Source organism: Nannobrachium achirus (genome assembly GCF_963921795.1).
Source record: "Nannobrachium achirus genome assembly, chromosome: 5".
In the NCBI taxonomy this organism is placed as follows: Eukaryota; Metazoa; Chordata; class Actinopteri; order Myctophiformes; family Myctophidae; genus Nannobrachium; species Nannobrachium achirus.
Genome location: NC_137814.1, coordinates 16063970 through 16075301, shown reverse-complemented (window position 1 = coordinate 16075301; position 11332 = coordinate 16063970). Strand labels below are relative to the sequence as shown.

The 11332-nt window shown below is 44.6% G+C and overlaps 1 protein-coding gene across 1 annotated transcript in view; it reads right to left on the bottom strand.

Annotated features, from left to right (window-relative positions):
* Positions 1–11332, bottom strand: part of brinp2 (bone morphogenetic protein/retinoic acid inducible neural-specific 2) — a gene marked incomplete at both ends in the record, with an annotated part of 142807 nt that overhangs the window by 126721 nt on the left and 4754 nt on the right. The gene's annotated exons all lie outside the window — the stretch shown is intronic.

The window sequence follows — 11332 nt, the reverse complement described above, 5'->3', positions numbered from 1 at the left end:
TAAAAGTGTTTCATAATATACGGCCCAAACGGCCCCTCATAGGTTTGGCTTCTCAAAATAAGCCAGGAAATCAGTCAATCTGACCCTAGATCTGTACTTGGAGGCATTAAAAACACTGGTTGCATCTTTCCAGACCAGTTTCAGGCTTTTATTTGTGTAAGCTCCAAGAAGTTGCCTGCCTCCACACAGCATATCTGATGCGTTTTTGTCACGCAGGAGTCTAAAACGAGGTCGTTTCTTACACTAAAGACGCATTTTTTGGTGAAATTACGTTTTTACGCGAGTGATTTATCTTTTTTGGCCGTGTACGATAGTTTCATGTCAAATACGATAATTCTGAGCCTCCGGTACGATAATTCAACATTTCCCATCTGGTAACACTGGCTCTGCTTGTGTTTGTGTACAGAGTTCCCGGACCAGTTGGCTGAGGGGGCATCTCTCTAGGGTTTCTCTGTGTGCCTTGTTATGAAGTGCATCTGGGTCACTTTCTTTTAAGTGGTTATAAAATTTGAATGCTCTCTTTCTCTCTCTCACCCTCTCCCTATCACCCTCTATTCCTCCTACTCCCCCTCTCTTTCTCTCTCACCACCCTCTATTCCTCCTACTCCCCCTCTTTCTCTCTCTCACCCTCTCCCTACCACCCTCTATTCCTCCTACTCCCCCTCTTTCTCTCTCTCACCCTCTCCCTACCACCCTCTAGTCCTCCTACTCCCCCTCTTTCTCTCTCACCCTCTCCCTACCACCCTCTAGTCCTCCTACTCCCCCTCTTTCTCTCTCACCCTCTCCCTACCACCCTCTAGTCCTCCTACTCCCCCTCTTTCTCTCTCTCACCCTCTCCCTACCACCCTCTATTCCTCCTACTCCCCCTCTTTCTCTCTCTCACCCTCTCCCTACCACCCTCTATTACTCCTACTCCCCCTCTTTCTCTCTCTCACCCTCTCCCTACCACCCTCTAGTCCTCCTACTCCCCCTCTTTCTCTCTCACCCTCTCCCTATCACCCTCTATTCCTCCTACTCCCCCTCTCTTTCTCTCTCTCACCCTCTCCCTACCACCCTCTATTCCTCCTACTCCTCCTCTCTTTCTCTCTCTCACCCTCTCCCTACCACCCTCTAGTCCTCCTACTCCCCCTCTTTCTCTCTCACCCTCTCCCTATCACCCTCTATTCCTCCTACTCCTCCTCTCTTTCTCTCTCTCACCCTCTCCCTACCACCCTCTATTACTCCTACTCCCCCTCTTTCTCTCTCTCACCCTCTCCCTACCACCCTCTAGTCCTCCTACTCCCCCTCTTTCTCTCTCACCCTCTCCCTACCACCCTCTATTCCTCCTACTCCTCCTCTCTTTCTCTCTCTCACCCTCTCCCTACCACCCTCTATTACTCCTACTCCCCCTCTTTCTCTCTCTCACCCTCTCCCTACCACCCTCTAGTCCTCCTACTCCCCCTCTTTCTCTCTCACCCTCTCCCTACCACCCTCTATTCCTCCTACTCCCCCTCTCTTTCTCTCTCTCACCCTCTCCCTATCACCCTCTATTCCTCCTACTCCTCCTCTCTTTCTCTCTCTCACCCTCTCCCTATCACCCTCTATTCCTCCTCCTACTCCTCTCTTTCTCTCTCTCACCCTCTCCCTACCACCCTCTATTACTCCTACTCCCCCTCTCTTTCTCACTCTTTCTCTCATCCCCTCTGTTTGTTCGTCTCTCCCTCCTTCTTTCTCCACCCCCCCCCCCCCACCTGCTCTCTTTGAACTCCATTGGTGATTATGTTCAATGTGGGTTCGAACCCTCACAGAATAGACCATCTACCTAACAAAAGCTCTATTTGCATGTGTGTCTCTGTGAGCATACGAGTGTGTGTGTGTGTGTGCGTGCGTGCGCGTGGACGTGCGTGATACTATCATGTGAAAGTACTACTTCATTTATGTCCAGAGAGAAATCCAGTAGACAGGACACACACACACACACACACACACACACACACACACACACACACACACACACACACACACACACACATGCACACACAGTCCTTCTAGGCATTCTTTCCTACTGTGATGGCTGTTGCTCCCTGACTGTTTCCATCACTGAACCACAGGCCTTTTTCTGGCCTGCTGCTCCGGCCATGCTGTGAGCACGTGCACGCACACACACACCCACGCACGAGCGCTCACACACTCGCAGGGCAGACTGTGTGATGAGGACACATGGTCAAAGTCACAAGAAGCTACAGGCAGACATGGACGACGGTGAACTGATGAGAGAGACGCCATCCTAACTGTAACAATACTGAACACGGGATTCTGTGTGTGTGTGTGTGTGTGTGTGTGTGTGTGTGTGTGTGTGTGTGTGTGTGTGTGTGTGTGTGTGTGTGTGTGTGTGTGTGTGTGTGTGTGTGTGTGTGTGTGTGTGTGCGTGCGTGCGTGCGTGCGTGCGTGCGTGCGTGCGTGCGTGCGTGCGTGCGTGCGTGCGTGTCCGTGTGTGTGAGTGAGTGCGTGCGTGCGTGCAAGAAGAGAAGACTTTAACCACTTAGCACCCGTATTGTGAGGAAAGCTTTCGCTGAAAATAGACAGACAGACAGACAGGAGAGGCTTGGCCAGTGAATATTTACTTGTCATGTGAGTGATGATAATGAAGCTTTCAAATCAAGCTAGTTGTTCAGTGTGACATAAAGGCTCTACACCCCAAGCCAACTTGCAAGGACTAACCGGCAACCCATCTGATCGCTTTGCGTCGGCTCACGTCTTCAGAAAAAAGTTGCAGTAGCCTGGAACACCACAAAGACTGCAGCTCATGTCTGACTCTCACGTGCATGTTCAGCTGCCCTGGCTTGCATGAGAGGAAATGACTCAGCCACCAGCAGGTGGCACTAGTCCAATGCAACAGGACGAGCCAAGCAGAAAGGGAGTCACAGAGTCCGTTTGTGCAGTGTGTGGTGTTTTCAGGTGGATAAGATGTAAGGCAATCAGGCCGTCATTAGATTTTCAATCTCCTGCCAGAGCACAGATTTTTGCCGCTCTGTGGGCATGACGATTCTTTTGTGTAATACGGCACAGAGCCGGCCTACGCCCTCAACTACTGTAGTATGCTGTAGAGGTGGGACGTTTGCGAACGGATCAAGTCTTTTGAACGGCTCTTTTGAAATGAACGATGGGATCCGGTTCGCAGAATAGGGAGCCGTTCCTTTCTAAATGAACAGTGGTGGGAAAAGTATAACAGTTCTTTACTTAATTACTGCAATGTAGAAAATGCTCTGCCACACAAGTAGAAGTTCGGAATTAAAAAGTACAAAGGTATTGGTATCAAAATGTACTTAATACTTAAAGTAACAAAGTACTCATTATGCAAATTGTCCCATTTCACAAGTTTCCCAATGAATAAAATGTGGAAAAAAACATTTGAAAATAGCAGATCTGCGTTGCGACGCATTGTGAGCTTGCAGATCGGCTATTTTCAAATGGCGGAAATGTATATGGCCAAAATGTATATAGAGTCGAAGTGATTTGTAATTGTAATCAAAATCGACAAAGTAACTAAATAACTAAAGTAAACTAAAATGTCTTTTGAACGTCTCTTTGAAAGGAACGGATCCCAGAGATCCGGCTCACTTCAAAGAGCCATAAATGCCATCTCTAGTATGCTGATCAGTGGGGTCTTCAGTTCCTTCCAGTTCCACATAGCTAGCAGTTTCGTTAACCATAAATACTGCGTCTTGTGTGCTCTCTTTTATTATCGCTCGTTGGTTTGCTGCTCTGCTGCGATGCTCGTGCTCTGATTCGCTCAAGCCGAACAGCCATACAGAGAGCTCTCTCTCTCTCTCTCTCTCTCTCTCCCTCACCAATTCAACACGCTCGCTAGGGCGATCAGCCACGGCTAACGGCCGCCGTCCGCTACCGAGAAACACACCAGGCCTGTTGTGTCAGGGCCTTAAAGGTGGTACACCATGAAATTTCACTTTTAAAACCTTTTTTTGGGGTCCCACTAGCACCTTCTATCCTCACAAAGTCCCATTTCTGACCGTTGTGTCTTTCTCTGGTTTTGAGAAGGCGAAGGTTAAAAGTATCCCACGGGTTCTCAAAACAGGCTATCCAGATTTGCTGCCGATTGTGACGTCATCATCGGCCGTTTTTGAAGAAAAAAAAACATTTTTTGGCGCAGTTGGGCCAAAGGTGGTACTGCAGCTGAAAATGCTCTGAGAGCCATTCAAAAATGAGAGAGGCTCTCTATTCAGGAGTGGTAATTTAGCCTCAAACCTTTTGAAAAACGTTTTTGGGACATAAACAATATGACATAAATACTTTTTGAAATGCATGGTGTATCACCTTTAATGCCTAATTTTGCTCCTGTCAGACTGAAACCTTGCTTCTCCATATTCAAACAGTTTTTTTTTTTTGTTTTTTTTTACCCGTAAATGAACGCCCTATACTTGATCATACTACAGCATCACACAAAAGCTTCTCCTCCATCTCTCTCTCTCTCTCTCAAACATCTACACCAGGGGTCTTAAACGTTTTCAGGCCAAGGACCTCTTAGTTGAGAAAGAGATGAAGCAGGGACCCTTTTCATACTGTAGATTCCTTATAGTTTGATTGTTTGACGGAACAATCGTCAGTATATTTTGGATTTGTGTCAATTATTGTTTGTTTTCAGATATTTAATCACTTGAACCGTCAATACTTAATAAACATGACCTTCCCCTCTACACCAAAGCTCTTAACACATTGGCTGCCCCTAGATGGAGCCAGAGTTATCCCCATGGATGCCCAGACCCACCACCATTGTATTGCACACGGCCCTGCTGTGTCAGTGCATGCGTAATGACGTCACTTGGTCACATGACCATAGACAGGATGTTGTTGTGTAACATACTGTATGGGCCACTGTAGCTAATAGCTGTTGTTTGCCGGTCAAAATTTGGTCATTTTGCCACAGCTTGCCACAGTTTTAGCCATAAAAAATACATCAGAGATAAAGGGCTTTAAAGATGGGTAAATGCATTGGAGTATATGGAGAAAAACGGCCGTGCGATGCTCTCAGCATCCATTGGAAGCAACCCGTGGTGAATGGGCTACATCCAGGCGTAGCCCCGACCTTACGGTGAGATTTAAAGTTGTTACTGTAAATACAGTAAACGCGGCAAACGCGTCGTGGGCCACCAACGACATCAAATAGTTAATATCCGACCTACACACACACACACACCCCCTGTTGTAGACCCCTGCTGCTCTACACCTAACGCTGCAGCACGGCTGGTCTTCCTCCGTCCACTACTCTGGCTCCCCATTGCTGCTTGCTCGCATCCAATTCAAAACAACACACAAACACACACACTGTCCAAGGCAGCCGAGAACAGGGCATTTTGGGGTTTCTTGAAAATAACTTTACGCCATGTTGTAAGGCGGCCTGAACCACCAACCGGAACCATGCACCTCCAAAATGATTTCCCTAGATTAAAAATGGGTTTAAATTGGTACAATCGTTTAGTTTCTTTTGGTATAATAATCGTTCAACTTTTATTCTAACTCGCAGCGTGACTAGCGAGAATAAATTATTATGCACAGCAGCCAATTTGGAGAGAAGTTGGGTCTCTTTTCACGTCCTTCACAGGTGTTACCAATAATACTGAATACTAATGAAGGCTCTGTTCCATTCTGGTCAAACAGAGTCAGGGTGCTGATATTGTGCATGTTGGGTCATTGGAAACACTCTGCTACACCAGTGGGTCTCAAAGTGTGGTCCAGGGACGCTCATTGTTCCTTCGTGGTTCCAAATTACCCCTTAACTCTGAATGTGTACAGTACAAATAGAACCAATTTGTAGAGTTTCAGAGTTATGGGGGTCCTTGAAATAAAAGGTTTGAGAACCACTGTGCTACAGTACATGCAATGGAAATAACTTGAACCCTAGCGTCCCAATTTTGGACTTGTCATAATATAAATAGATTGATTGATTGATTGATCGATTGATTGATTGATTGATTGATACATTGACCTTTTTATTGACCATGCAGAAAAAGTAGTCAAAAGGATGACACAAAACAGCCAGAGAGCTCATTTCCATTGTGGTCCAATTGATTGGTACAGTAATAGTAGGCGAACATTCAGCAAAAATAGCAGATCTACAAGCTCACTAATGCATCATCACAGCATAGATGGTCTATTTTTGGCCAAGAGATGTTTTGTAGATGGGGGGAAAAAACAAGCAGGCAGTGTTGGGTCAATTACTTTGAAAGCATAATTTGTAGAAACATGTAATTTGCCATGGCAGTAATTTGATCAAATTTATTCCCCTGGTGAAATGTTTTTTTTTTTCTTCTTCTTTTTTTTGCTGTGTATGAAACAAAATATAATGTCCCACAAAACAGTCACATGCCAGCAGAAATATGCCTGCAGTGAAGCTAAGCATTGGAGTGCAGTGCAAGGCCAATCAGAGGCCAATTAGAGCAGGGGTTTTCAAAGTGGGTGACGGGGCACCCTGGGGTGCCACGACGGCAGTCCAGGGGTGCCGCGAGATAATTTGATAATATTTTGGAATTTATTTGGACACTTTAAAAAATATGTAGTATCATTTTAACCAAAATGGCTATTATCTCAACGTTTTCCTCGCAACATAATCACTAAAATATCGTCACTGTCGGGCAGAAACCTTGTATCTCCAAGTTTCAAATGTGTACGTCTTTTGGTAAAGCAAAGCCCTGCTTCATCATACAAGACTGTCGCACAAAACGCAATGCGAGGCGTTGTGTGCTTGTAGATCTGCTGTTTTCACTAGTTTAGTACATTTTATAGATGATAAATACAAAACGAACGGCTTTGGACATACAAGGTTTACACCCGACGATATGCTATAAATATAAGGTGCTGGGAGTGAAAATTATAATGTAGGGGTGCCTCTGATTAAAAATATATTTATGGAGTTCCCTGAGACAAAAAGGTTTGGGAACCCCTGAATTAGAGTGTTGTTATGCTGCTGGAAAAAGGGACAGTCCACTTCTTCCTTTTCCAAAGGGGGTTTTGGTGGCACAAGATCACAGCAATGGTCAAATCTAAATGAATATATCAAGACAATTTCATGTTGATGTTATTGGCCAAACTTGTAATAATTGAGTAATTGACTAATAATTAAACTTCAAAAGATTACTCAAAAATGTCTTGAATTACTTGACATGGTACACAAATGTGAATGCAATTCAAATTAAAGAAAATTACATCAAAATGTGATTAAATTACATAATTCAATTACTTGTAATTGCAATTGTCCCAACACTGCAAGCAGGTTACCTAGTATAGACCCCTGGAGGACACCGGTCAACACAGTAATATACATACACAAGGTATTCCCCCCCTGTTGGGGAAATCTCGCTATTCCTACGTCCTACATCATTCCTACATCATTTCGACTAACAGAGTCGGCAGGTTAGGTATGCCTGGTTGCCTGGTGGATGCCTGGTGGTGTCGCCTGTTCGATTCCCATTCCGAACGACCTTTGAAATACACAGATATAATGACATCATAATATCATCCCTCCCCCTTTTTCCCCATTCAACAACATCTGTACACTTTTTTGAAAAAAAGAAAAAAATCTTTATCCGAGTATAATCATAATACCTGATGATTATGTTGTAGGGGGGAAATATCAGGGCAGTGAGGGGACCCCATCTTTAATGGTGTGATTTTGATTCTTTTTTATGCAGTTGCCTATTGTAGCACTTTGAGATTTTCACGAATGTAAAGTGCATTAAAAATAAAACCCATAATAATAGGATTTACGCAAGTGGTAGTTTGCAGTGACTGGGATTTAAGAGGTTTTTAGGGTTCGCCCAGGAAAATGACTAACATCTATACTCCATCCACCACCCCCATTAGCCCTTATTACGAGCTAACTGGCGGAGTAAATTTTGTGTCCGCGCTGTGTGGGAAGATCATTTAGAAAGAGCTTTTTCTCCCCTGCGGTAAAAGCAATGATAGCGTAAGACAATAGCACTGCTAAGATAGTAGGAGCATTAGTGGTTATGGCGTGCCAGGCTTTTACAGAACTCTGACTGCATTTTTCACTGATGAAAACGAAAAAAAAAAAATAGGCTAAGCTAAAAACTAAAGCCCCGTTCAGACGGAAACGATGTCTATAGAAAACGGTAAAAAAAATATGCCTTCCGTTTAGACCACAACGTAATTTCCGGGGATTGAAAACGTAACAAAGTGAAAACCCCTTCCAGGGTGGAAATCTTTGAGAACGCTCTGCCTCGCGCCTCCATCTAAACGGGCAAAAAACAGTGAAACCAGCAAAACGTTAGCCTGATTTCAGACTCTGCACTGAGCTTGAGTCTGACATTGTCCCATCGACAAGAGATTTCAAAGGGGAGGGGATTTGAAATTTGAAATTCCCAATCACAAGAGATCTGGCGGGAGGGGTTGTCTTTGACTTGTGTGTACACAAAAACATTCCCCCCTCCCCCTTCCCTCTATGACTATCAAACAGGTCGTTGGCTTTGACGCTAACGAGGTAAGGACAACCCCCTTTGAAGTTCAAAGGGAGCAATTAAGAGCTTCGGCTGAGGTCCCCCTCCCTCCACTGTTTCTGTTGATTTTCAAAAGTTAGACCCACCCCCTCCTCCGAGGCTCCGACTCTCATTGGCTTGGTTCTGCCTAAACCAGAGAAACTTTAGCGTCATATGACAACACCAGACCAAGAGAACCAGTCCGCTCAGAGAGTGGGCGGGTCTATGGGCTGGAGCCAGGCAAGCAAAACGTGTCATGTCATGGCTGATGTCGGCTCAGCTGTGGAGCCACGCTCATGGCACGCTGCACTGGAGAATGTAAACAAAGCAAACGAGACAGCAGTAATAGGAAGTAGAGCAGACATTACGTCACTTGTCTCTCTTGCAGTGCGTGACTGCCACCTAGTGTCGTGGCATGCACACTACAATGTTTCATTCACTTAAGCGTCTTCTTATGACCACTGGAAGAAAAGTGACAACGCAACGGCACCTCGCCGTTTTCTCCACAGACCGTTGTCGACTACAAATATATCGACTAGACCAGCGGTCTTCAACAGGGACAAAAATATCCGATTGTGAGCTTGTAGATCTGCTATTCTTGGCAAAAAGGTTTGGTGTAGAGTGAAAAGAAAAGCAGACTAAGCATTGACGGTTCAAATCGTTCAATGTCTAAAAATACAAATTAAACCAACAACCTACACTGATGATACTGGTGTCAAACAAGTCTAAGCTGTCTCAGAAAGCTATGAAAATGTTTAATCTGCAACACAATATTATGCTATATGTAGTGGGGGTCCCTGCTTTCTCTCTCTATCGGCTAAGGGGTCCTTGTCCTGAAAACATTGAAGACCAAATTGAAGACCATTGAAGACTAAAATGTTAGTGGAGAAGAGATCCAGTAGAACTCAAAGCCAAGTCATTATGTGTTTGGTTGCGCTCGGGTGTTGCGCTCTGAAAATAGCAGATCTACAAGCTCACAACTAAATTAAAATTTGCTGTCAAAATCAACTCTGTTTCAGAGTGAAATCCTGAGCTGCTGTATCTTATATGGAAGTAAAAACACACAGAAGAAGTGCACAATCAAGCGTTGGGCAGTATATTAAGTGCATTTACCCGAGTACTAGTGTCTATACTTGAGTATTCTGTCTTTTCGGAAGCTCATGATGAGTCCACTACATTTCTAGGAGAGGACTGCATAGGACCCAAACATACAGAAATAATGCACACTCTCAACGGGCATTGAGGGAGAGGGAGAGATGGGGGAAACATTGTCTCCACCAGCCGAAGGCTGAGGGAGAGTATGTTTTCCCCTCCGTCCGTCCGTCCGTCCGTGCGTCCGTGCGTCCGTCCGTCCGTGCGTGCGTCCGTGCGTCCTCGCAGTTTGTGAACAGCTAATCTCAGTCACCGTTGGCCCGATCGCTGCCAAACTGAGCACACACACTCCCTGGATGCCAATCTAGAACCTCTGCCCCACATTTTTCAAATCAGCCTCATGGTGGCGCTATAACAGGCCGATTTGTGTGGCCTGGTTGTTACCAGCTAATCTCTGGCGCCGTTGGCCCGATCGCTACCAAACTGAGCACACACACTCCCTGGATGCTAATTCAGAACCTCTGCCCCACATTTTTTAAATCAGCCTCATGGTGGCGCTATAACAGGCCGATTTGTGTGGCCTGGTGGAGACCTGTGCTCGGAAGAGCACTGCTTCTAGTTCATTCTGATTCTGATTTAAAGCCAGCGGGAAACGGTGTCATTGTTCAATAATATTAATGAAGAAAATGACACCCTTAAATTAAAATGGCATCGCCAAAACGCGATGGCTGTTCAACAGCGTCCCATAGAAAAGACCAACACAGCGATCTGCCCCACTTATGTCACTAAAACCACACCTGATCATTTCACACTCCACTTATGTCACTAAAACCACACCTGATCATTTCACACTCCACTTTACCTTCATTTGGAACGAACGCTGTCATTTCCATTTGGCAAAGATGATTCAAGGAGAGAGAGAGAGAGAGAAAGAGAGAGTAATAGCCATCTATGGTCCCTACAGCCCTGGACAAAATAGCAATAACTATAATTTGTCCTTTTACCTCTATAATTTTCTACCCCGCAACAACATTCAAGATTTACAGCTTTGCATACAGTATACTGTATGACACTTTCCAGATCCAGGCGGCAAAATATTCATTCTGTTCTTGTCTGCCCTTGTATTGGTTTTATTTTCAAATAACAAATTGATTACCTGACTGAGAGTACTTAACCCATTCAGGCCTAGAATTATGTAATGCTTTAACTATTGAAAGATAGCTGATATACAAGCTCACAGCGAGCTTGTAGATCTGCTATTTTTGAAAAGTCCTGAAAATTTGAGCAAATATTTGAATATTTTTAAAGCGAACATTTGTAACACAAATATTTGCTTCTCGGGGTCCCTGGAACGAAATATTTTGAGATGGGGGTCCGTGGACCAATACATGTAATTTTGGGGGTCTACTGACATGAAAAAGTTTCCATTAGCCTGGATTCCTCATCGATGATATAACTGATGTTTATGAACTGTTCACAGCCCTCCTCTGAGACGCAGACCGACTATGATACCATAATGAGCATTAGTGGATCAAGTATATGAAGACATAGGTTGAAAATGGGCGAAGTCGTCCTTTAAGTTTCATAACTTACTCCCCAACTCTTTAATGAAGTGGAGTGGTTTTGCAACTCCTCGGTTGAATAATGCTTTTAGCATGTAAGACCATAATAAGCTTTGTGCCCCTGAGATAGAAAGAGATTTACATGGTGTACAAGCTGAATTTCTTATTCTATTTTATTTCATTCCCTTT